Source organism: Sceloporus undulatus, chromosome 1, assembly GCF_019175285.1.
Source record: "Sceloporus undulatus isolate JIND9_A2432 ecotype Alabama chromosome 1, SceUnd_v1.1, whole genome shotgun sequence".
NCBI lineage: Eukaryota > Metazoa > Chordata > Lepidosauria > Squamata > Phrynosomatidae > Sceloporus > Sceloporus undulatus.
In genome coordinates, this window is record NC_056522.1 from 148,953,859 (window position 1) to 148,979,570 (window position 25,712).

A 25,712-nucleotide genomic window follows, 5' to 3' on the forward strand; every position below is an offset into this window, starting at 1 on the left:
TAGTAAATTCAGAGCAGAAACATATCTGTCTATCTGTCTATCTATCTTTCCCATTCTTACTTGTCACCAATGAAACTCTCCCTCTGTGACACTTGGAGAGCCCTAAAAAATTGAAGAAGATGTAAAACCCTGTCCTGACTTTGATACCTCATAAATTGGCTTTTAATTTCAAGCTTGGTAAAACTGCCAGCAGACACCTGTGGTAGCATTGCTTGTCATTAGTCACTTTAAAAAAAAAAAAAAAAAGATGAAGCAACAATGCACTTTAAACAAAATGATTTTACGTGGGAGGAAGATTGAAAATTGGTGTTCAGAAAGGGGACATCTGAGATACAGTATGCTTACTTGCCTTTGCGTGGGAGAAATCACAGGCAATCCACCTCCCCATCACTCTGCTGGCAGCCCCCTACTGTTCAGCATCTTCCCTTTGAGTGCTTGAGTGTTTGAGGGTGGCACAGAAAGATGCTCAGCCTTTACAAAATTGCCTTCTTTCTTCCCTTCTCGCAAGCAAGTGCTGTGCCATTTGATGCACACCTGCTTCAGAAATGTCCTATTACAATTCAACACATTTTTGGCAAGGAATTTTTAGGTCCATTTCTCAAGAAAAAGCACCTGTGAACAATCTCAGAATTACTGTGTAGGCAACTCCTCCCCCACTGACAGTAAAATCCAAGCAAAAGTCCTTGGGAATTATAATGAGAGGTTGCAAAATTAGCCTTCGTTATGTTTCAAACATGAATTCATCAAACTAAAGTTATGTATTTGACAGTGGAGCTACTTATAACTAAGAATGTCATGGAACTGAAATGGGGGTGGGTGGGGTGGGGAGTCCATTAAATATTTTGGTATATGGGCCCAAATCAGTACAATGCACTGGATCAATTATTCCCTTTTCCATGCAACTTGAAAATCTGATTTAGGAGATTATCACATGCAAACTCCACACCAGGATAGATGTGGGTTGTAACTTTGAGTGACAAATCTTATTGCACTGCCTAGTGTCCAGGCAATAGGCAGCCTATATCCAACCCGGGTTTTTCCCGGCAGCTTTTCATGTATGGGATTTTCCTGTTCTTGAAAAGCTGCAGGAGAAACCCAAGTTGGATATGGGCTGCTTACTGCCTGGGCACTGGGCAGGGTGATGAGATACATCACTTGCGGTTAAACCCCATGTCTATCCCCATGCTGCTTTCATGTGAAATAATCTCCTTATAGGGTTTCCCAACCATGTGAAGCAGAGTTTGAAGCCATAGTGCAGGGCAGAGAGCACTTCAGGAGAGAGCAAGAGAGAAGATCAAGTCATGTCTAACATAGAGGAAGAGTCCTCAGAGGCTGACAGCCAGGATGGCGGACCCCATTTATCTATCTATCTATCTATCTATCTATCTATCTATCTATCTATCTATCTATCTATTTCATTTGTATGTCACCTTTCTCACAGAAGGAACCCAAGGCAGCAAAATGAGTCAATTCAATGAAGCTTCATCAAAAATAATTTATTGCTCAACAATACATCAAAGGGAGAACTGGAGATGCCACCTGATAGCTGATAGCCATCCTCAGGAATCAGCAGAGGTTGAGGCACACCCTGGTCCTACAAAGGATCTACATAGGGTTACCACATTGCACTTCTCCAAGTATATATTTATACAAATTCTATCTATACAGATTTGGAAAAGGAATTTGTTTACCTTTAAGAATTTATTTAGTTTGTGTTATGCAAGACTGCTATTTAGTCTGTGTGTGTACCTTCACTTTCTTGTCACTGGGATGAAATTACAAGTGGAAGCTTTTTGTTTTTGTTTTGCTTTCCAACGTGTATGTAAATAAATGAACACAACTCAAAATACAGATGTTCAAGAAATGTATACAAATATACATTTGTTAATTGGAAATGTGCACAGTTGTTGTTGCTCTTGCGTGCCTTCATGTCATTTCTGACTTATGGCAACCCTAAGGTGACCCTATCACGGATTTTTCTTAGCAAGATTTGTTCAGCCTTTCCCTTCCTCTAAGGCTGAGACAGTGTGATTTGCCAAAGTGCAGTTGGTGTCATGGGCAAACATGTATTCAAATCTCTCAGGCCTTGTTCCCACTTACTGGAAAATCCATTTCCTGAACCAGTTCTTGAAACCAGTTCTGGAAAAAAATGTGGTTCCTACTATGTTTGTGCTGGTTTCAGGAATTGGTTCAGTGCCGCGGGGGGGGGGGCAGCTTGATGGCCCGTCCCGTCTCTGGCCTCTCCTGGTCCCAAAATCCCCAACCCAGTCTCCTTACCAGCTTCTTTGGCCACTGACCGGGTGCCCTGGGCTTTTAAAAAAATTTCCTGTGGCCGGGGAAGCTGGAAGGATGTTGCAGAGAAACTGGGGGAAAGTCGAGAAGGAGGTCACAAGCCTTCCAGCATCTCTGCAACCTCCTTCTGGCCTCCCTGGCTGCAGGAAATTAAAAAAACAAGCCCAGGGAACCCAGTCAGCGGCCAAAGAAGCCAGCAAGGAGGCTGGACCAGGGATTTTGGGGCCAGGAGAGGTTGGTCCATGCCAGTGGGAACCAGGGCAGATTCAATTCCGATTTAATCTGCCTGGTTCCCACTTGGGCTGAATTTTCTGCATGGCAGGAGGTTGGCGTGAATGGCCCTTGTGTTCCCTTCCAACTCTACAATTCTATGAATCAATTTATTTCTAAATAAATAAATTCAGCACAAAATTTACCTAATTTTCCCAGCGTCTTTTTGACGTGGGTTAAATGGGCAAAAATGGGCAAAAAGCATGGCCCCCCTTTCTGAATCGATTTTTGAAATTGGATTCAGTGGGAACCATGCCCATTTAATTTGCATCACAATCCGATTTAAACATAGTGAGAACAAGGCCTCTGTGTCCTAGTACAGCACTCAAACAACTACGCTATGCTGGCTCTCAATATGTGCACAGGCATTAAGAAAAAAATATGCTGAAAAGTGAAAATTGGGGTATTTTTGTAATGAAAAAGTGATTAAGAGATTTTTCATATCCATAGCTGTGCATGTTATACAAAGCAGCACCTTGAGCCATGGTCCTATTACACCCATGTGCCACACATTCATTAGATGTGTTTAAAGACCTTTAAAGTAAATTTTAAAGAGTAACACATTCTCTATTGACCTTTGTCAACGTTCAGGGTGGAACTACCAAAATATTTAGCCTGGCCCATCTATAAGAGCCTTGGTGGCACAGTTGTTAAATGCCTATACTGCAGCCACTCACTCAAAACCATAAGGTTGTGAGTTCAATAGCAGCGAAAGGGGTCAAGCTTGACTCAGGCTTGCATCCTTCTGAGCTTGCTAAAATGAGTACCCAGATTGTTGGGGCAATTAGCTTACAATTTGTAAACCGCTGAGGGAGTGCTTAAGTGCATTGATAAGCGTTACAGAAATGTACTTGATGTTGCTATTGCTATTCAGCTCCTCAGTCGCTCTCTCACCACGCACGCACACGTGCGCATGTACGCACACACGCACATGCACGCATGCGTGCACACCCAAACAGCTTAAGTAAAGTGACAAGAATATTTTGGTTCTAAGATAGAGGACTGGTGACTGAAACCCTGCTTTAGAAAACCCTTTCATATATTTCCATTACTTTCTACAAGGCAGGCCAATGTTCTCAATTTAGATACAGAGGTGTGTTTTTTTTAATTGGTTTCCATTTCATCTTTAAGAATATGCATTTAGCTAAATAACTTAAATCATTCCAGCCGGCAAACTCAATCAAGCAAATTCAGCTGAACATTCACCTTACATTTAGCTTAACATTCCTCACTGTTCTTGTCTTTGTGTGATGTACTTTCTAAAAGAAGTACTGATGACCTTTCGAATGATACTAACAATGATTAGTTTTCTCCACTGAGCACTTTAAACTATACCTGTCAGTTTCACTTTTCGTTCAGCCAAAGCACTTCACTTAACGTTGATGTGTATTAGAAAAATCATCCTAGAGGCTTCAGATGCAAACTTTTAGTTGTAGGAATGAACTAATAAAAAAGCAAGTGGATGTAATTCTAAGAAAACATTAAGAGATTTTGTAAAAAGATTTTTTGGCAAGAAGAAAAAAAACAACCAAACTTTTATCACTTTCTATGACATCTCCAATTTTTAAATTACAAATCGGTCCCATTTTATTTGAGCATCAGATTGTGAATGTTTCTTTAAGTCCACGCAAATATATGTTTGTATTGGGTAAAGGAATTTCCTGAATACAGCTTTTTTCACAAGTCTTTCCCCCTCGTAGGATCCTTTTGTATTGAATTTTACGTAGTGCACATTTTTGTACACTGTTTTTGTTCATGTACATATTTTTCTATGCAAATTTTTATCAGGAATGTGCATTATAATATCCATGTAAGAAAACTAAATCAGTGCATTTCACTTTGCGCATTAGTTTCTGAAGTATGAAGTAGATCAGTTTGTGTTAAAATGGCTACCTAGGGAATGTCACTTCCATCTTGGAGGGGATATATTTTTGGAAGTCAGGGGCATGTGTATTATTGAATGGACTTTTATGTGATATTCTTAGAGTGATAAATTAAGCAAAAAAAGAATTACCACTGCATTATGTATGTGTGTATCTGCTTTTAGATCGCTCTCAATTTCTATGGCATTCTGAGTTTTGTAGTTTAGTGAGAGCTGAGAGTTCCCTGGCTGAGAATGCTAAATGATCCTCCCTAAACTGCAAATCCCAGGATTCCACAGGAGGCAGCCAAGCAGTTAAAGTGGAATAAGACTGCTATAACAGTTTAGTGTGATATTGTCCTAAGACAATTTTAGCGGCAGTTGTCAGGGAGTAAATGTTGAAAATGAATCATATAAAATTTGGATCCCACTTTCAACATTTCCAACACTTATGGAGTTTCTCCTGCAGTTCTTTGCTTTTATAGGATTTTCCATCATAGCAGACACTTTTCCATTTCTTCCAGTTACCTGGCAGACTTTTCTGACTGTGTTATTTTTCAGGATTTTTTATCGTCACCATGAAGCTCTTTAATTCACTACCCTAAATTTTTCATTTCCCCCCTGATGCAGTAGTTGACCTTGAGTCTAGCACTAGTAGGAATCTCTTGCCTGATTGTGATTTTTGCCACTCTCGGCTGATTCATGTCATCGGCTGCTCAGTTCTTATATGTAGTTCAATTTCTTTTTCCTGGGATGTTATATATAGCATCAGAGTGTGGTATGTGGACAAAGATAAATGCAAAAAACATGAATCATCTTCCTCAGATCTTCGATGTTCTGAAGTTTTTCTGCAGGAAAAGAATGCTGTCTCATTTCCTTATGATACCAGTCAAGACGAAATACCCCAGTGAATGCCAAATTAATATGTGTTGGCCAACATTCATAAAGGATTTTTGTCCCCAGAGCTGCTTAGGTTTGACTACCCAACATCTAGAAAGCTCGGTATTTTATAATATACAGTCCAAAATGCTCTGACTGTGCATACTTTAAGGCCCATCCACAAGTGATGACATAAAATAGATTTAATTGTCCTTTAACATATAACACTCAAACTCGCAAATGTGATTCTTTGAAAAATGGGGGAAGAGATTTGTAAGTTTGTACACGAAGGAACTTCATTTTTGAATGACAACATTCACTGTTTCTAGTATTCACTTCTGAAAGTCAACCTTCACTGTATTTTGGAAGTTCCCTTTGGCAGGTACTTCTTGATGTTCTGAGCAAAGCAGAATAACTATTTACCCATTCTCCTTCTGGCAGTACCTTGCATTTTCTAACACAGAGGAACAGGGAATACACATACTGTTGTCTCCATTATTTATTCTCTCTGCCGGCCCCAAGAAAATCATGAATTTCTATCAATATGTTACTTGTCCCTTTCAACAACAACAACAACAACAACAACAACAAAACCAATTGATGTTTGACAGCATCATAACTGAGTATGTTAGAAAATGTTCAAATCAAGGAATATATAAATTTGGTACTCTGAGATTTTTGCATGGATTGAGCATCATTAATAGATTATCTCACACTACAATTCTCTGTGATCTGTTCATTTAAATAGTGTAACATTCAAATAAATAAACATTTCGTGGCCTGTATTCTCTATCAGTTAAGTATACTTAACTGAAATATGGCAAGCACAGCCTCCTGCAAAGAGGCTACTGTTCTGAACGTTTCGTCTGGTTCTATTGAAAAGGAGTGAAAGCTGTACCAGTTTGTTAATTTCTAGTGATAATTAATTAGATGTATGGACTTTTAACCCAGGATTCAAACCAAATCTTTTGGCTAGTGCAGAATCTATTTTTTTTTCATCAGAAGTATGTTATTTTGAGCATACAGGTAGAGCCATGAACATGTTAAATAATATAAATAACATATTAAATAGCCAAATACCATTTAAAAAGGCCCAAAACCTGACCAAATTTTAAAAGGGTTAAAAAAGTAAAATTTAGAATAAAGCACAGAATTTACCAAGCTTTTTATTACTGATTAAATATAAAGGATTATTAGTGACATTTTCTAGCTTTGACAGGTTTTTATTTAAATGAAGTTCATAGTGCTACAACCAATGCCTTTGTGTAATACTGATAAAGCTGAACATTTTGCTTACAGGACCATTGCAAAAGAAACTATTTTCAGTTTAAATGTTAACTCTCATGTTGTGTGAGAAAGTCTCCTTTTTTTATAAAAGAAAGGGTACAAATCAAGGAAACTATATTTTCCTCCAACAGTCTTATCGAGCATACAATCCTAAACATTATTAGGGAAGAGTAACCTCCATAGAAGACTTGGTCTGGGGGTGGGGTGAGGAGTTACAATGATAATAGTAACCAGCCTGTATACACAGTTATGATAGCTACTTAAAATAAGAGCCAGAATTTGCTAATCCTAGAGTTACACATTTATGATTGGTTTGTATTCATGATCCCTATGTATTCACTAGTTTAAGGAATTCACAGGGACCATGAAAGTCTGCACTGGGCAGCAGCACTGGAGATTAACTGCATATGGAGGGTACCCTTGTGAACACCAGGGTTCTGTTCTCCTGTTGGTTGGGAAGCAGCTGACTGATGCTTCCATTCCCTTTCATGCAAGCAATCTGTGATGCAAGGGGAATTTGTGACAAGGGAGATTATTACACGAGGGACATCTTGTCATTGTCCTCTCCTTCCCACTCAGTCACAGGAAGGACTTTCACATGTTGTTCATGCTTGTCTCATTCAGGTAGTGCAAATGACAGCAATGCTGCCACAGTCCTTCACATGACGTCACTCCAATCCTATCAATAACCCATCATTAACCTGTCATTAAAACTGCTGTTTTGGCTTATTTTAATAACAGAGCTAGTGTGGTGTAGTAGTTTGAGCATTGGACTACAACTATGAAAACCAGGGTTTGATTCCCAACTTGGCCATGATGCCCACTGGGTGACCTTTGGTGAATCACATGCTCTCAGCCTCAAGAGAAGGCAATGGCAACTCTCCTCTGAACAACTCTTGCCAAGAAAATCCCAGGTTAGGATTGCCATACATTGGAAATGAATTGAAGGCACACAGAAATAGCAACAACAGCCAATAACAAACCATTTTGAATGCACAACACCATCCTTCTTCACACAGTTTCTCCCACCCCTTTTCTAATTGCTATCAATCCTAATCACTAATCTGGACCCCAATTCCACATACCACTCTCTGTTCACTGTCATGACATCATTAGGAAAACCCCTTCCACTGTCACTTTCTCCAACCATTACCACCCTTGTGAAAATAAACTCCATCAGTCTTCTATAGTCACTTTTACATAAACTCTTCCATGTAATTACCTTCTAATAATACAGAAACACAGACCATTTTATAATTTATATAACACCTTATATTGAAGAAGACCATAGGTCCATTTCAGCTTAGTGTTGTCAGCATTGATTGCATTTCAGACATTCTGCTTAAAATGAAACAGGCTGCATCACATACTCATCATAATGTCTCCCTTTTCTCCCCTCATCCACAAACTCTCCATATTTCAAAAAGGAAATTTTTAAAAGAAAATTTCACACGTTAACACAGATTTACATCATCTACAACATAACTTATTCCTCTTAATTTTATTTTGGTAGGTACTCTAACATCTCCTCCACAGTATATAGTCACAATCCTCCATCATATCTCCTGTGTCAGTCAATAAAATCTGAGTAAAATTCATATCCTTGCCAGCTCTGGGCTATTTACAACATAAACTGTCCCAGTGCCACATCCTCTTAGTGATCACTACTTCACTACTGAAATATGAAAATGTTGATTACATTTCATGTGAGCCAGTCCACCAGTTGTACACTTACTTAATGCTTGGGCATTTCAGATGAAAGTAGTAGAAGTAGGCAATTTGGTATAATGTTTCTATATCCTTCCAGCTACCATTACAATAATTGGGAAAGATTTGGATAATGAACATAATTGTCACAATACTCAACATAATGAGAAGCTTCAGCTGGTATGTTAGAGAATAAAATTTTTAAATTTATATTGCAGAGTCAAAGGCCTGTTACAGACTGCCAAAATAAAGCTGCTTTGGGTCTCTTTGGAGATATGCTATTTAAATGATGCATGGGTCCTAAGAGTCCGGAGGTCGCACCAAAGCCACACTCCATTCCTAAGCACTGGAGTGCAGCTTTGGTGCAGCTTCCAGATTCTTAGGATGCATGCATCATTTAAACAGCATACCTCCAGAGAGACCCGAAGCAGCTTTATTTTGGCAGTCTGTAACAGGCCAAAGTTAACAGAGAAATTACTCCATTCCCCAACACGTAATATGGGGATCATAAAAGTATCCAAGGTTATCTCAGATAATCTATAAGTAGTTTTTTTGTGGTTTTTTCAGACTTTGTGGCTGTGTTCTAGAAAAGTTTATTCCTGACGTTTTGCCGCCATTTCTTTCTGGCATCTTCAGAAAAACACCAAAATTAAGATCCAGCAAAACGGAAATGAAAACCACCCAGGATCAAGGTTTTTCCCAGCAGACAATGGGTCACTAATTAAACAGACACAAATCTTACTTGCATATCCTCCCACCCTGAGGCCTTGCCATTCAACAACAGAACAATACACAGATTAACATGTAAATCACTCATCCCAAACCAGGGTCGCATAGTATATAAATACCCCACTTACTTCCATGCCAGCATTCTTTGAAGAAGCCAGCAAAACATCAGGAATAAACTCTTCTAGAGCACAGCCACAAAACCCCCAAAACCCACAAAAAACTATGGATACTGGCCTTGAAAGCCTTCAACTTTACAATGTATAAGTATTTTGATAAATTATGGAATGGCCTCCCTAATCTGGAATTCTGAAATCCAAAATATTCCAATATCCCAAAATGTCCACATAGGTGGCTGGGACAGGGATACCTTTTGTTTCTAATGGGTCAGTGTATCCAAACTTTGTTTCTTGCACAAAATTATTAACAATCTGATGGATAAAATTACCTTCAGACCATGTATATAAAGTGTATACAAAACATAAATAAATTTCTTGTTTAGATTTGGGTCCCTTCTCCAAGATATCTCATTATGTATATGGAAACATTCCAACATCTGAAAAGCTGCAAAATCCCAAACTCTTCTGGTCTAAAGCATTTCAGATATGAAAAACTCAACCTGTGCAAAAAGAACAACTAACCCCTGGGAGTGTGCTTGATAGGGCAGACTGTAAACATGCATTTAATTGCATGCAGACAAAGACATTTCAGAAAAGGGTGCATGCCCTGCTTATAAGGTCCCTACATTAAAAGAGGTTGTGCATGTTCTAGCAGTTTTAACTGATAATCAATAGTGGTGACCACTTCCATACAATGCCCAGAGCAACATTAAAATATTACCACTGTATACATGGATTCTTCAGTGAAAAAAGTACATTTTGAGGTAAAGATGCAATGAATATTTGTGTGTGTGTAGGGGGGTTAACTTTCAGAAGAGATAAACATGAAATTCAGAGATACCGGTAAGCAGCTTAAATGAAACAATTATTTCCCATAGATGTGTGAAAGCAGAAGAAAAAGAGATGATGGCAGATGAAAATCTTTGCTTGTTTCATTCTTTCACAAAAGAGCAGAGTATTTCAAAACTTTCCTCCTGTTGAGTGAGATTATAATAGGGTTTTTTATTGCTTTTCTATTTCAGGACTTTTTTGAGGAAAAGAAAAACAGTTGCTTTGCACAAAAGCCACAATGTTTTTGCACAAGAAACAATCTCTTTCTCTCTCCTGACAAAATACTCTTCTCTTTGTTTCCTTTTTGCATATTTCCCCACAACAATGGCCTGAAATCTGAAATAAAAATCCCCAACAAACCACATGTCTATGTTTTCAGTTAGATGTCTCAGTATGTTAAGACAACTTTTCTCTTTTTTTACTACACTCCTGGTGATTTCTTGAATAGTTAGGCCAATTTCTGTGAATCGCAAGTGAATTACAATAAAGAGGTCCTCAGAGCAATAATAAAACGGGAAGCATATTGATGGTGAATACTTATGTACATTATCAAGCACTTAGAAGAGAAACAGGTGTTATTGTTCTTATTTCCTATCAAGTCATCTTTAACTTTTGGTGTCCCTATGCATGAAAAACCTCCAAGAGCCTCAGTCTACCAAATATTACTCTAATCCAAAAGGAAACCACTGCAATAAACCATCAAACCAATACACCATCAAACATACAGTGAAGAAAGATAAGGGACTTGTAGTTATTGTATACAGAGGCCCCATACAGACAGGCCAAAATAAAGCTGCTTCGGGACACTTTGAAAGTATGCTGTTTAAATGCTGCATGCGTCCTAAGAATCCAGAAGCCACACCAAAGCCACGATCTAGTCCTAAGGACTGGAGCACAGCTTTGGCACAGCTTCCGGACTCTTAGGACGCATGCAACATTTAAACAGCATACCTTCAAAGTGTCCTGAAGCAGCTTTATTTTGGCAGTCTGTATGGGGCCATAGAGAGCCCAAGCAATTTCCCCTCTCCCACTTCTACTGACAGATACAGTTCCGTTATCAATATGGAACCTGGTCTATGGCTTTAGTCTTCAATGTAAATATTTTTGGTGAAAAACCAATAGCTCCTATTTGCATCATTATTGTTATGTGTCTTCAAATCATTTATTTCTCACTTGTCACATTGTTTCCTTGGCAAGATTTATTCAGAGGATGTTTGCCATTATTTTCCTCTGAAACTGGGAGTTTGACTTGCCCAAAGTCATCCAGTGTGTTCCATGGTTCAGAGGGGTTTTGAACTCTGATTTCCTAGGATCATAGTTCAGTACTCAAACCAATATGCCACACTGCCTCTCATAGGGTAATTTATATCAACCTACTAAATTACTCTTATCCAAATATCCTCAAAGTCATTGTGAGAAAAGAGTCCAAACATGTAAAACCACTGTGACTTTTCTGTTGCTAATGGAGTTGAATTTGGATTACCTGGATTTTATTGCTCTTTGTTTTTTGTTCTTTTTTTAGTTGTCCCAATAAGGGTGTCACTGTTTTGTGGATTTTGGATTTTGCTGTAGTTTCAGCCTTGTGGCATTGCTATGGACTTTATCACACGGGGACCTATATGATTCCATCCCGAAAATGGTTAAAGTGTTGGCATCCTGGAAAAGCAAGCAAATTTGGTAATGGTTATCACACACAGAGCAAAACAAGGGGTTAAAACACATTACTTAGGGAAAAAAGTGGGTTGACAGCAAATTTAGGTTTCAGATGGATGAGGACAAATCCCTGTTGCTAGCTTGGAAATAACTTTTTCATGCATGCTCCAAACTGTCATTTCCACAAGTGCACACACAGACATGCTCCAGAGAGGGAAGAGAAACCAGGGAAGAAAATTCTCTTTGCCCCATAAGCTATTACAGAGGAGGGAAGGCTGAAGTTTCTCTTTGCAAACTTCCACAAAACTGCAAACACACACACACACGAGAGAGAGAAAGAGGAGGTGGCTGCTCCATAAAGCTGCCTGATTCGAGGGAGGGCTGAACCTTCCAGATGCCCTCCTTTTCCAGGACATGATTTTTTCCTGATTCATATCACTTTCTGTCTGGAGTCTGACCAGTTTGTGCACAGCATCATCTGAAAAGCAACTGTGAAATTGTCCCTAATGCCCTGGATGACCCTGTATTGTGACCAATTTAACCTTCCAGTTTTCCCTGTGTAAAAAAGTACTATGCTTTGTTGCTGGTAAAGAATGAGATACAAATTGTTGTGCTGTTATATCCTGGGTAAAAGAATATGGAAATAAAGTCGAGTGCCATAGAACTTCTTTTTTTACAAAATCATAGAACACAGAACCATACAGTTGGAAGGAGTCCTAAGAATCATCTAGTCCAACCCTGGCAAGAAGAGAAATCTACTATGAGAACATTCTTGAGAAGTAGTAATCTAACATCTGTTTAAAAACCACTAATGAAGGAGAGCCCACAGCTGTCTAAGAGATTCTATTCCACTCTTGAACAGCTGTTACCACCTGCAAGCACTGTCTAACATTCAGTTGGAATCTCCTTTTTGGTAATTTGGTTCAGGTTCTAGTCTGTGGAACAGCAGAAGACAAACGTGCTCCATTTTCTGCATAATAGCCCCTCAGAAACTCCTTTATAGGCATGAACAAAATTCAGTTGTGGGATATGGCCCCAAGACCCCCCCCCCCCCCCACGCCCCCAGTTTCCTAATGTGCCAAGAAACCTTTTTTTCTGACTACCTCAAAAGAAATTATCTCTACTGAAAGCCTCCTGGAATGGCAGGTCATGTTTCAAATAAGTCGTATGGCCTCCTGCCCTGTTTAACATTTTTTTTGTAAAAAAAAAAAATGTTTCTATTAGCTTATGTTGACGTTGACTCATTGTGACTCTATGAATGAGAGACCTCCAAGTCCCATCATCACCAACCACCCTGCTAAGGTCTTACAGACTCAAAGCCATGTCTTCCTTAATGGAGTCTATCCATCTGGAATGCAGCTTTCCTCTTTTCTTGCTGCCCTCTACTTTGCCAGGCATTATTGCCTTTTCTAGTGAGTCATGCCTTCTCATCATATGGACAAAGTACAACAGCCCAAGTCATACTTTTTTCAAAGCCACTTCCATGTTTTTGAGTGTGGATTTTTGGCAGTATCAAAAAGTCCCAGGGGCAGAAAATCCCTACCCCAATCATTCAAGCTTGTCTCCACCTGTTACATATTGTAGGACAGAATTCCTATATTAGAGGAATTTAACATATTTCTGGGTAATGTTTGCTCTTTGTGATTGCACTTGTCTTATATCAGCACTAGGGAATATGTGATCATGCAGGTATTGGTTTGGCTACAACACTTATTAGCCTTAGCCAGCATATCCAGCCATTTGGGAACATGAGAGCTGTTGTCTAGCAATGGCCATCACATGGTTCCCACCTCTGTCTTACATTACTCTATTGTTTTTCCCATAGGACTGGTACATTATTTTTTAAAAAATAGCCATTGCTGTTAGTTCTGTGAAATCTGCTGATTTCTTTCACTTTTCTGAAAGCAAGATTGGACAAGCCCATAGGTTGCTATTCTTTATGCCCTTTTCAAATGAAGCCCTGTATACATATTAGAAATAATAGCTATTAACCCAATAGGTCTCTCTCTCTCCTTCCATCCATGTTGTTTCTGTACTGCCAAAATCCTTTCAATCAATAACATTGGAAATTGCTGGAGGCAATTAAAGCTGAAGAGAATATTTTGGAAATGTTGCTATGTGGACGAGATTCAGCAATAAATACAACTGTGCTGAGGTGTTTTTAAATTTAGATATGGCAGGCTCAATTAGCACCACATTAGTAATAAGTAAGCAGTCTCAGCAAAGAAGAAAAAATATCAATAATCCACTGGCAGCCACTCAGTATCTCAGTACCATGCTTTCAACACATATAGGCGGCTTAATTAGAAGTTTGCCTGTGTGCATGCTTCACTCATTAATGGCCTTTTTACTGAAAAGGAATAATGAGCTGAGCGCCTTAATCTGACATTAATAAATTGCCACCATTTTGGGAGGTATTTGAATGTAAAATGGTGATGTTCATTATCAAAATTATGTTTGATGAGTTGGTCTTGTTCTGGCTCATTTAGTAAGAGATTTTCATAAAGCAGAAGACTTTGAGATAAGGGAGAAAGAGTGGAGGGCAGGAATGGGATTGCCAAAAACCAAGGATAAGTTAAATGATCTATAATGTCCCTGAAAAATCGTCAGCTGATGTGGAGGTGTAGCAATGTGTGAAGAATCTGTAAGTGAATTCTGAAAGCATAAGAGTTCTATAACACCATTAAAACACAATCCTGTATGAATGCAGATGAGAGCTGTTGCAGCTATCTGGCTCAGTTTTGTGTTTACCTTCAAGTCACCTGCTGACTTTTGGTGACCCCATGAATTTCACAGGATTTTCTTAGGCAAGGAATACTTAGAGGTGGTTTGTCATTTCCCTGTTCTGAAATATAGGGCCCAAACAGACAGGCCAAAATAAAGCTGCTTCAGGTCACTTTGGAAGTATGCTGTTTACATGCTGCATGCGTCCTAAGAGGCCGGAAGCCACACCAAAGCCATGCTCCAGTCCTAAAGTCTGGAGTGCAGCTTTGGCGTAGCTTCTGGACTCTTAAGATGCATATGTCATATAAACAGCATACCTCCAAAGTGACCTGAAGCAGCTTTATTTTGGCCTATCTGTTCAGGCCCTGTTCACAACACCTTTTATTCCTTTGCTTAGCTTCAAGATCAGATGGAGCAAGTTTTAGCCCTCAGTGTGTCAAACAGTACTGCATAGTGCTTAGAGATCTACAAATGGGGAGATCCTTGCTCAAATCCACACAAAAAAATACTGAGTGATCTTGAACCAGTTGCTAATATATTACTTTGTATGGCACTTTTGGAGCTTGTGGCCTATAACCAATTGCTAGTTCCAGCTTGAGTAGACCCACTGAATCAATGAGAAATTGGTGAGTCAACACTTGTCATTGATTCAGTAGGTTTCTTCCAGTTGAGACTACCAAGTGGATTTAGGCCAATGTTCTCACAAGATGACTCAGTAAAAGTTCAACAATAGGATGCAGTTTAAAATCAACAAGCAACAAACAAATGAATAGCTGGATAAAACATCTCCTCAATTAACCTTTTTAACAGGGCTGTTCTGAAGATAAAATGAGCCAAAATAAGGGCTAACCTACACATTAGAAATGAAAATTTGGGGTCCCCCAACTGTTTCTGAACTCCCATCCACGCTAGCTAGCACAGCCAATGGTAAAAGATGAAGAGATTTGAAATCCAGCTACATTTGGGGATGTACAAATTTTTCCCAGCCATGATGTATACAGTCTTGAGCTTCTTCTGGGAAAAGAGAAGACCAAATAAATGCTCACCTGCCTTACAACTCAAGACTGATGAATGACCATATGTCGGGGGTGAGAATTGTGTGGTCCTACAAATGCAGTTGAATTGCAACTTCCACAATCTCATGGTGTATTGTCAGTGATAGGGAATGCTAGCAGTTGCAATAACAATTTGCACCCCTGCCATATGTGAGGAATGTGGGGTAGTCTGTGCCAAAAAAGCTGTATATCACACTGAGATTCAAGTATGACACAAACTGAGTCTGGAACAAGAAAATATTTCTGCTGTTGATGAAGTAGTTTATTAAAATTCCTAGAAATGGTGATGCAGTGACAAATGAAACTGAATACTGTTCTATGGCTCCTATGAAATCTCTTAATTTGAATTACTGCCTCATTAAAAAAGGAGCTAACCCATCGTATGGAGTAGCTTCATACTATCTAAAATAATGCCATCTGGTTTGCTCTGTTGCTTTATCAATCTCTATCCACACACAAACACAACTTGGCAGAAAACTGGAAATGTCAATGAATAGAAATCATGACATACATTATAATATGAACAGTTAGAACAACCCCTATAAATGCTCAGTATTATCTTCATCAAAGATGAGTGACAATGTTTTTTTATTATTAATTAATCCTATATGCCATTTTTTAATCAATGAGATAATTTATAAATTATAAATAATTACACCATTACTGTGTTGAAATATATATATTTCACAGTCCAAAGCAGTTATTTGAGGGTCTATGGAGATTATCAGATGGGGACAGGACAGGCATGGGAGCAAAGTGGATCACACTCCCATCCTTAGTGCAGATTACACAAAAGATGGCCACATGTTGCGCTTATCCTGTCAGTGTCTTGTCAATGAAGTGGAATTGTCCAGTCATTTTGTATTATTAGAAACTCCCATTAATATAACATGACAAGAGAATTCCACTTCACTGATGGGACAATGACAGGATAAATGCAACATCGTCTGAAAGTCTTTCGTGTGATTGTGGACAATAGCATAAAAATACCCCATGCTGGCTGGGGATTCTGGGAGATAGGGGAGATTATCAGATGGGACATGGATGTCCTTTTCCCCATCTGAGAATCTCCCCTATCTCCCAGAATCCTCAGCCAGCATGGCGTTGGTTTTGGGTTTTTTTTAGTAACTTTTAGTTTTTTAAAGTAACTTTCTCAAGCTCAGGAAGTGGTTCAGCAAAACCAATAAATCATAGTGATGGTTAAATCTTAAACACCAATGTCATGATGTAGATGTTTGATATGAGACATAGAAAGTGAAAAGAAAATTCCAGCCTGCAGTGATACTTTTTATCCAAAATATATTATAACAGCACAGTTCTAGATTCATTTTATTTTATTTTACTTCAGGTGTATTTAGCAAATTTAGCATTTTATGTTTGACATCACTGATCTGTGGAGACCAATAGGTCATGATGTTCCTCCTGCCAAGGCGAACTATTAGTCATATATGTATAATTGTGTCTTACTCTATGGTTAGGAAGCAATCCTTTCAATGAATTGACCCAAATCATGCCCTTGTTTTATTACATTTCCTTTCAGTTATGATGCTCTATCCACCTCCAGTTCCTTATCATTGTAGTGTCTCTCCATTTATGATTGTATAATCACAACTGTATTTCCCATTTTTATGTATGGTTGTGAAAGAGTTGGACAGTGAAGAAAGCCGATAGGGAAAAATTCATTTGAGATGTGGTGCTAGAAAAGAGTTCTAGAGATACCATTTACTTTTAAAGAGGCACATAAATGGATTCTAGGGTCAAGTTGACTAACCTTTGGCCATATCACAAGAAGACGTGACTTACTAGAAAAGACAATAATGCTTGTTATGGTAGAAGGCAGTAGGAAAAGAGGAAGACCACATTGTAGATGGATAGACTCAGTCAAGGAATCCATGGCTCTGAATCTGCAAGACTCAAGAAGGGCTGTTGATGATAGGAGGACCTGGAGATCTATCATTCATGAGATTGTCATAAATTGAAATTGACTCGACAGCGGTTAAGAAGAACAAAATCATAATATTGACCTGCATGGAAGCTGCTGTTTGGAATCAAGAAAATATTTTCTTTGATAATGACTATTAAGTATCAGGTTTTATGGTGAAATGTGTATTTGAAGTGGGTGGGGAGATGGGATCTTCTACCATTGGCATCATGATTAAGAAAGAGAAAAAAGGTTATTGGAAGTGATAGAAGGAACAACCAAGCTTGTATATGTGAATGCAAGCAACTTAGTGCAGGTGAGATGGATAGAATTGTAAAATTAAGGTTCCCTGATATGTTCCCCCAAATTGTAATGTCTTCTTCCTCATTTGTAATCTTCCAAGCTTGTTCCCACACATCTTTTCCGTTCCAACATACACACATGCACACATGCGGCAGAAGAGAAGTGAGGAGGGAGAGGGTCATATAGCGGACAGCAGCAGACCCCCATCTCTTCTCTGTCTGAAATATGTTTCTTATTCTGATTCGATTGAAATGTTACTGAGTGAATACATAGGAAAACATGTCATTACAGATGTTGTCATTCATAAGGAGTCACTGCGGGAATGTAAAATAGATTATTTCTTCTGGTGAGGCATTTTCTGTGTTTACTTTATTTTATTACTAGGCCCAGGCACTGAATATGAATATTTCTAATGTGGTCACAAATATTTTCAGAAAAGTTATATATGTTTATACAGGTTTCAAAGAATTACCAATATGAAAAAGACCTGATCAAAGGAAGCTTAGGTGTAACTTTTTAAAATTATTCCAGGATTTAGGCTGAAATCCTGCATGTCACCTTTTGGTCCTCCAGAGATTTGTTAGTCTATAACTTTCATCAGACTTAGCCAGCAAAGGCCATTGTGAGGGATGCTGGGTATTGTAATCCCACAGCTCCAGAGGGCTACAAGTTGCTCACTTGGTAGAAATTCATTTAGGAGTAAGTTCAAGTGATAGTTAGTGTGGTATACTAATTATATTGCATCTTGATAGATTTTAGCCTCACTGAACCTTCAAACTCACTGGTTAGGCAATCCATTCTTTTTCAACCTGTCCTGCCTAACAGGGTTGTTATAGGCTGCATCCACACTGCAGAACTAATGTAGTTTGATACTGCTTTAACTGCCACAGCTCAGTGCTATACAATTCTGGGATTTGTATTCTGAGAGATGTTTAGCCTTCTCTATCAAACAGCTCTGGTGCCATAACAAACTGCAAATCCCAGGATTTCATAAGATGGAGCCATAACAGTTAAAGAGGTCACAAACTGCATTAGTTCAGCAGTGTGTCAGCAGCCAAAGGAATAAAGTGGGGAAGGAGACAGCCATCGACGACAGTGTGAAAACACTGGAGGAAAGGGAGGTGATGAATGTAAGCAAACAAACAAAAATATGAACAAGAGGTATAACAATATGTAGATATACATAGTATTATACTGTGACCGGCATAAACCATTGTAAAGATGTCCAGGGAGAATGCTTAGAAGTATCTACACTTTAGAGACGTCAGCCTCCAAATATATGTAGCCTGATATTTATTACATTAAAAAATAGCATAGCATTGCTTATGTATGGTTTATAAGTAGGTCTAGCCTTCTCATGGTACTAATTTTGCTCATAGACCTTTTTAATGGCAAACATGTTTTAAAAATTTATCAGAATGGTCTTGATTTGCTTCATAGAACTTGTATTTTATTTGGCTTTGGCTAGATCTTTACGAGATTAACATCATGGGTACCAATACTTCTAAAACATTGGTTTTTTAACAGACCTCTACGTTTACACTAAGAAATACCTTGGAGATTTCATTTAAGTTTCAAGATTTTATTGGTATGTCAGTACCCTTTCAAAGAATTATGGCTCACTCTCAAATGATTTTAGATCCATTCTGAAATCAGGATGCTTTCTACCAGACAGTATTAGAACAATGTGTCAACAAATGTGATGGAATTGCCCACGTACCTAGTCTGTAAAATGGCCCACGACTTATTTCTCTTCTCTGAAAAGTTCTGGGTAAAAGCAAGAAAGTTTTTCCCCCAGATCAAAACCACCTACAGTTATTTCTAAACCAGCACAATCAAAATGTCTCACTTGCTCAAAGCAATTGCTGATTTCCCTCAACTTAAACTCTCCACTCCACATTTTTACAAACTTGACATTCAATCTATTTCTATTTTTATGAGAAATGTTCTTCGTTGTAACTATGATAAGCACCAAATCGACACCTCTTCCATGGTCTCCATGATCACCACTGATGGCAAGCACAAAGGGGGGGGGGGGGATGAACACTGTTAAACATGATTTTCTCAGAAGTTCTGAAAGTGAAGAGAGACAATGATCCTCACCACTACTGAGCCAAGCACTTGATCTGTCAAAGCCTTCAAGTTTGCCCTAATCACAGAAGTCTTGATTATTGATTGTTGGTCTCCACAGTAAGAAAAAAATGAATAAGGGGAGACCTATGTATACAGCCTTCAGTTCCCTGAGAGAAAGGTAGGAGATTAAGCTAACTAATTATATATATATATATATATATATATGATTTATCAGGAGTTAACGGCAAGAATTCTGTTTGTGACTTATGCATGTGTGACTTTGAGTTACATGTTCATGTTTTCTTTTGTGAAGAACATGGGATTGATCCAGAGCTTGGAAGTGATCCAGAGCTAGCAGGATAGGGCCTGAGCAGAAGGGCCAGGAAAGCATGGGCCAAAGTCATACTTTCCTGGTCCCAGTGTTCATCCAGATCAGTTCCTGGGTCAGTGCAGGGATGGCTCCACACACCCACTCCCATGCCAACCCAGAACTTGTGGTTGGCACATGCTCCTTACATTGTCATACCATCACTCCCACTCAGGAGCACCCATTGTCATGTCTGATGGGGAAAATGGCTGCCTGGCCACGTGGGTGCAGCTATGCACCCCCTTTCCACACCAGATATTGCAGCAGGGATCTCTTGAATGAAAGTGACCACACAACAAGGCAAGGAGCAGGTGTGTGTGTATGAGCAGTCCAATGTTGCTGAGGAGTTTCCTAGAAACTCAGCAGAAAATCAAGGGTAAATTACCCCTGGGTAATGTTTATTTACTCCTGAGTCAGGCCAGATCCTTTGGATCAGTGTCTAGATAGACAGAATTGGGCCTGCCCTGGGGGTTTTAGCCTGCATCATCTGATGTGGACAACATGAAGCTGGGAAAAACCAAGGCCTCTTGGCCTGTGCAGACATCCCCATAGTCATCTTTAAATATTTGAAAGGATGTCATGTAAAAGATGGAATGATCTCATTTTCTACCGCTCCAGAGATTAGGATATGAACCAATGATTCAATTACAACAAATAAGATTCTACCTTAACATCATGAGGAACATCTTGATGGTATGAACTATTTTGCAATAGAATAGAGGGTGGTGGACTCTCCTTCTTTGATGGTTTTTAAACAAAGATTGGATGGCCAGCTTTTGGGAATATTTTAGTTGTGTGTTCCTGCATGGCAGGGAGTTGTGATTCTGTGATACATGGATATTAATTTTTAGATTTGTTATATAAGTGGATAAATTCAAGAGACTGATGATCATGTTCAAGATTGCATAAAATATGGTGTTTTGGTTCAATAAAATCAATAGCATGAATTAATCAGGGTAACATAAATTGCCTTTCTTTCAGTGTACTTAATTAACTTCAATTAACATTCTTTTGTTCACTGGACTTAACAGTTAACTTCTGTTGACTTGAAGTCAAAACTATTGCAGTTTGTCACTTTTCTTTCTTTGATGTCTTGCAGATAATGGTTTGTTGCTGCTGTTGTGTGCCATCAAATTGTTTCTGATTTACAGTGACCCCAAGGAGAACCTATCATGGGGTTTCCTGGGGCTGAGAGTGTGTGGCATGCCCAAAGTCACCCAATGGGTTTCTATGGCCGAGCAGGAAATCGAACCCTGATCTCCAGATTCATAGTCCAATGCTCAAAGCACTACCCCACATTGGCTTTGATAATGTTAGATGAGCCTTTTGTAACTTATGACCCTATAGCTATTTTGGACACTATATTACAGCATCCCTGACCTTAAACCATACTAGATAGAATTAGTGGGAGTTGCAGTTTAAAATATCCAGAGTGGACCAAGTTGGACAAACCTGTACTAGACTGAAACTCATCATTCTTCTTTACTGCTCTTGTGCAGGCATTTGGGCTTTGATCAAAAAAATAGACTATTCTGCCCTTTCAGTGCAATTGTTAGAAAACTGGTATTTTGTACTAAGCCATTTCTTTCCCACTGTGGTTTCCTTTGTTTTCGCTCCACCTCCTCCCCAGATCAGTAATAATTATTTAACAATTGCTTGCCAGACTGTAACACTTATTCACTCATGTACATGGGTAACAGGTAAATTTACTTCAGGAAACAACCATCATGGCTACTTGATCCATCTAAATTTTAGCTACTTAACAAAAGTGATGTTGTTGCTAAAAGGTGAAGTGATAAAAAAAAAAAGTGACCAGTCTCAGAAAGATATTCTTGGCACTGATTTGGTAAAGCATAGGATTTTCTTCCCTTGAGCTACCTGCAGCATTCAATTCTTATACGTTGCAGACTAAACACTAATCCTTAGATTATGAAACGTTATGGTGTGTACTTCTAAACAAGATTTTTCTAGCATCCTCTCTTTTACAGCACATTACAGATGCATTAGCTTACCCACACATGTGCTGTAAAGCTTCAGTTCTATTTCTCTGAACTTGGCATAGAGTGGAATCCTAATGGGGATTAACATATGCATAAACACTATCGTTGCGGAGCTTCATGATGAATCCTGTCCTGATTCCCCCAATTCCCATTTCCACATTTACCGGGAAACAGCCACTACACTTGATGGGGTTGTTCCCTTTGTAGCTGGTGTTCTCATCTCCTGCCATGTATGGGTTTTAGTGTGAAAGAAAGAAGTAGGACTCTTGTCATAATTTCCCCTCACATCACATATGCAAGAGGTGGGTGGAATCATCCATAGTGCGCATCCTAGTAAGTGGAAACTGGGGGACTGTCATGATCACTGCATGGCCCCTAAAATAAACCTGGAGCTACAGTGAAGTGTGCTGTGCTCTCTCCCTCTCTCTTCTCCCTCTCTCTGTATTTCAATCTTTTGTTGAAACTGATTTTTAACCGTTTTAAGTGTTTAGCTGTTTTTAATCATGTTTTTAAATGATGTTTAATTTCTTTTTAACTTTTATAAATTAATGTTTTAGTTGCACCTTCCCACACTTTAGATACCATTTAGGGAGAATGGTAGGATATGAGCGTAGTAAATAAATAAGTAAATAAATTTGTAGGGATTATGAATACAAAACAGTCATGAGTGCATTTGTAACTGTAAAAAAGGATGCTGGCTCAGACCCTAAAAATTGTGCTTCAGTGCTGAAGGATGAAGAAATGGACACACTCTCATTGACCTTGCGTGCCATAAAAATCACTATGGGGGGCTGGAAAACCCTCCCAAGCAAATGTGTGGTCTCTTCCAGCTCTGTGATTCTATGATTCAATTTTATGGGTATAGTTTAATGCAAAATAGAGTGTAACAAAAAAGTAGTTTTTGTGTTTGTTTGTTTTTTGGAGAAGAAAAAGACTCAGAATGCAAACAAACAAACAATAAATAACTCTCATGACAGTTGGCCACTTTTTTGATGGGAACGCATCAAGGTGCTAACCGTGATACAATTTTGGAACTATCTTTACATCCTTGGAGCTTTCATTTTCTCCAATGAATGGCTGTGCTGTCTAGGACTGAGGGAAGCCACAATGCAAAAGCAAATATATCTGGAGATAGACAGACTGGCCATCTTTCTCATACTCTGAAGATATATATAGCAGATTCAACAGATATTCACACATAGAAGGAAGGACTTGAATACAAAAGCAGAGTTGTGTTTTTTAACCAGTCTTGCTTCAATAACCTGCTCATTAGGGACTGAAAGAATATTTGTAAATATTTGAATTCAGGATAAAAAGGAAGTTTCTGAGTGTCAGTAAACCCTACTGAGGAGAATAAGGGACAGAAGAGTATTTTCACTTTTGGGGACATATACTGCTCACAGAATGTACTTGAAGTTTTTATTTGAACAGAGAACAACATTTTATGCACAGAAGTTTGCAAAAAGTAGGTTTCTTGTGCCAAACACATTTCTACACACAAAAATGTTTCTGATGCAAAACCCGCATATGTGGATTTGAACAGAATTAATAGTCTTGGATGGGTTACAGACCCCCCTCAAGCGACCGTTCTCCCGCCGCCGCCATTCGCTGTGGAGGGAAGCCCCAGAGAAAAGGCGCTCCTTTTCAAAACGCGGAAGTGGAGCTGCGAGGGGCGAAGTGCGCTCTCGCGGCGTCACTTCTGCCGTGACACATCTGGACGCTATGCGTCCAAGATGTCAAAATGGCGTCGCCCATGTGGATGGGCGCCGTCATTTACAACGCGCTCCACGCGTGTTGGGGCCAGGGCCAGTTAGGAAGGGGTGACTCTTCCTAACCCTAACATGCCCCTTCCTAACCCTAGCACGCACGGAGCGCATCGTAAGTGGCGGTTTGTAACCCGCCTTGGAAAACTGTACAGTTTGGGGGGATATTTTCACAGCAGAGAGGAAAACAGTTAAATCATTTATTCTTGCCTATGAGAATAAGATTTATGGAAATTCACATCCCTATTGCTGATTATTCATTGATCACGTATTATTATTTTGAGGTGATTTCTCAGATCAAGCTTACAAATACCAAAGCATGGGGGAAAAGAAGAAACTGTGAAATGAAGAGTTTAAGCTGAGGGAAGAAACAAACCTTCAACTTAATTGTCATGTGTTCAGCACTGTGTGAAGAACAATAAACACACTAAAGATTTTCAAAGGGATTCCATCATTTATCTCCAGTCCCACCAAATCTTTCAAAATATGTGATACACTCAGGAGGTGGGTAGAAAGCAGAATAGAGGTGTAAAACAGAGGGGGAGAAATTGGAACTGGTAGAAATGGGACTGAGGCTGAACAAACGATTTTGTTTAGTTATCCAACTGCTTAATACTCTTTAACATTAAAGATACTAAAAGATTATACAAGTGTAAATTGCAACACACCTCAAATTATGCAGTGTTTTATATTAAGCAATAATACACAATAGGGAGAAACAGAAGGGTGGGCAAAAGCGGCTTGAAGCTGCCTTTTCCAAAGCTGCATTGAAAACACACCAACCACATCAACCGCTCTCAAGGCAGGTTGAGAGACCACAAGGTGCAGCTTCAAACCATGCCGCTGGGTACTTTTTTGCAGGAGTGAACCACTGGCAACTGCTATCTCATTGGATTTCTGTCCTTGTGAACCTGCAGACATTTGCATGTGCAGCACTTTATCAGGACAGGGCATTGGAGCAGAGGTTTGCCTATGCAGATGCTAGCAAGATACAATCATGCCCCCCTTCACCCCATGCCCCCTCTTTGACTGTGCGTTTTGTGTATGTTATACTCACCTCTATGAGAAGTGTCACGGTTTCTCTTTGGGGCATTGACATCCTCACCGCTTGTGTACAGCAGCTTCATCCCTTCTAAATGTGCTCCTGTGGTGGGGTGTTTGTATACACAGTGAGGGTTAGGGTTAGGATTGAGCACCCCTTTAGAGCCACTCTGGTGGTGCTGCATTTAGATGCATTTTCTGGGAAGAATGGAAAAATTCAGCTCCTTTTTAGTCTGCCTTTTCTCCTTGTAGGGCAGCTTGAGAATGGTTTCCAGCCAGCTTCAAGGCTTGCATCATCTAAACGCCCCACCTGGAAGCTGGCTGGAAACTTGCTTATTTTGACCATCTGTTTCACTCCAAAGTCTGTAGTGCAATAATAAGCAACATTGTCTATTATGAAATAATTTATAATAGCAACTGGAATAAAATCATCAGTAGAGGACAACTGAAAAGAGTTAGAATGCACATCCCTTAACTCTGCAGAAACACAATCCAGTGGGTGACTGGATGGAAAACTAGTCTTTCAAATCTAAAGAACCTTACAATATGAAAGGGCCATTGGGTGATTGAGGGATAAGCAAACAAATCACTCCCCTTCCCCCTTTTCATGCCACTCCATATTTTCATCTTTTACATTCTTCGTTTGCTGCTCTTCAATTTCAGCTCTTCAATTGCTTTCCAGATATTTTTCTGTTGGGTTCTGCTGCCTAGCAACACAATCATTTGATAAATTTCCTCCTCTCCACATCCTTCTCGCTAGGCCTTCGTGCCATACTGAATCTTCCAGATGAACAGCTACCCATTCTAATTAATTCTAGAGTCCCCAAAATAACACCTATG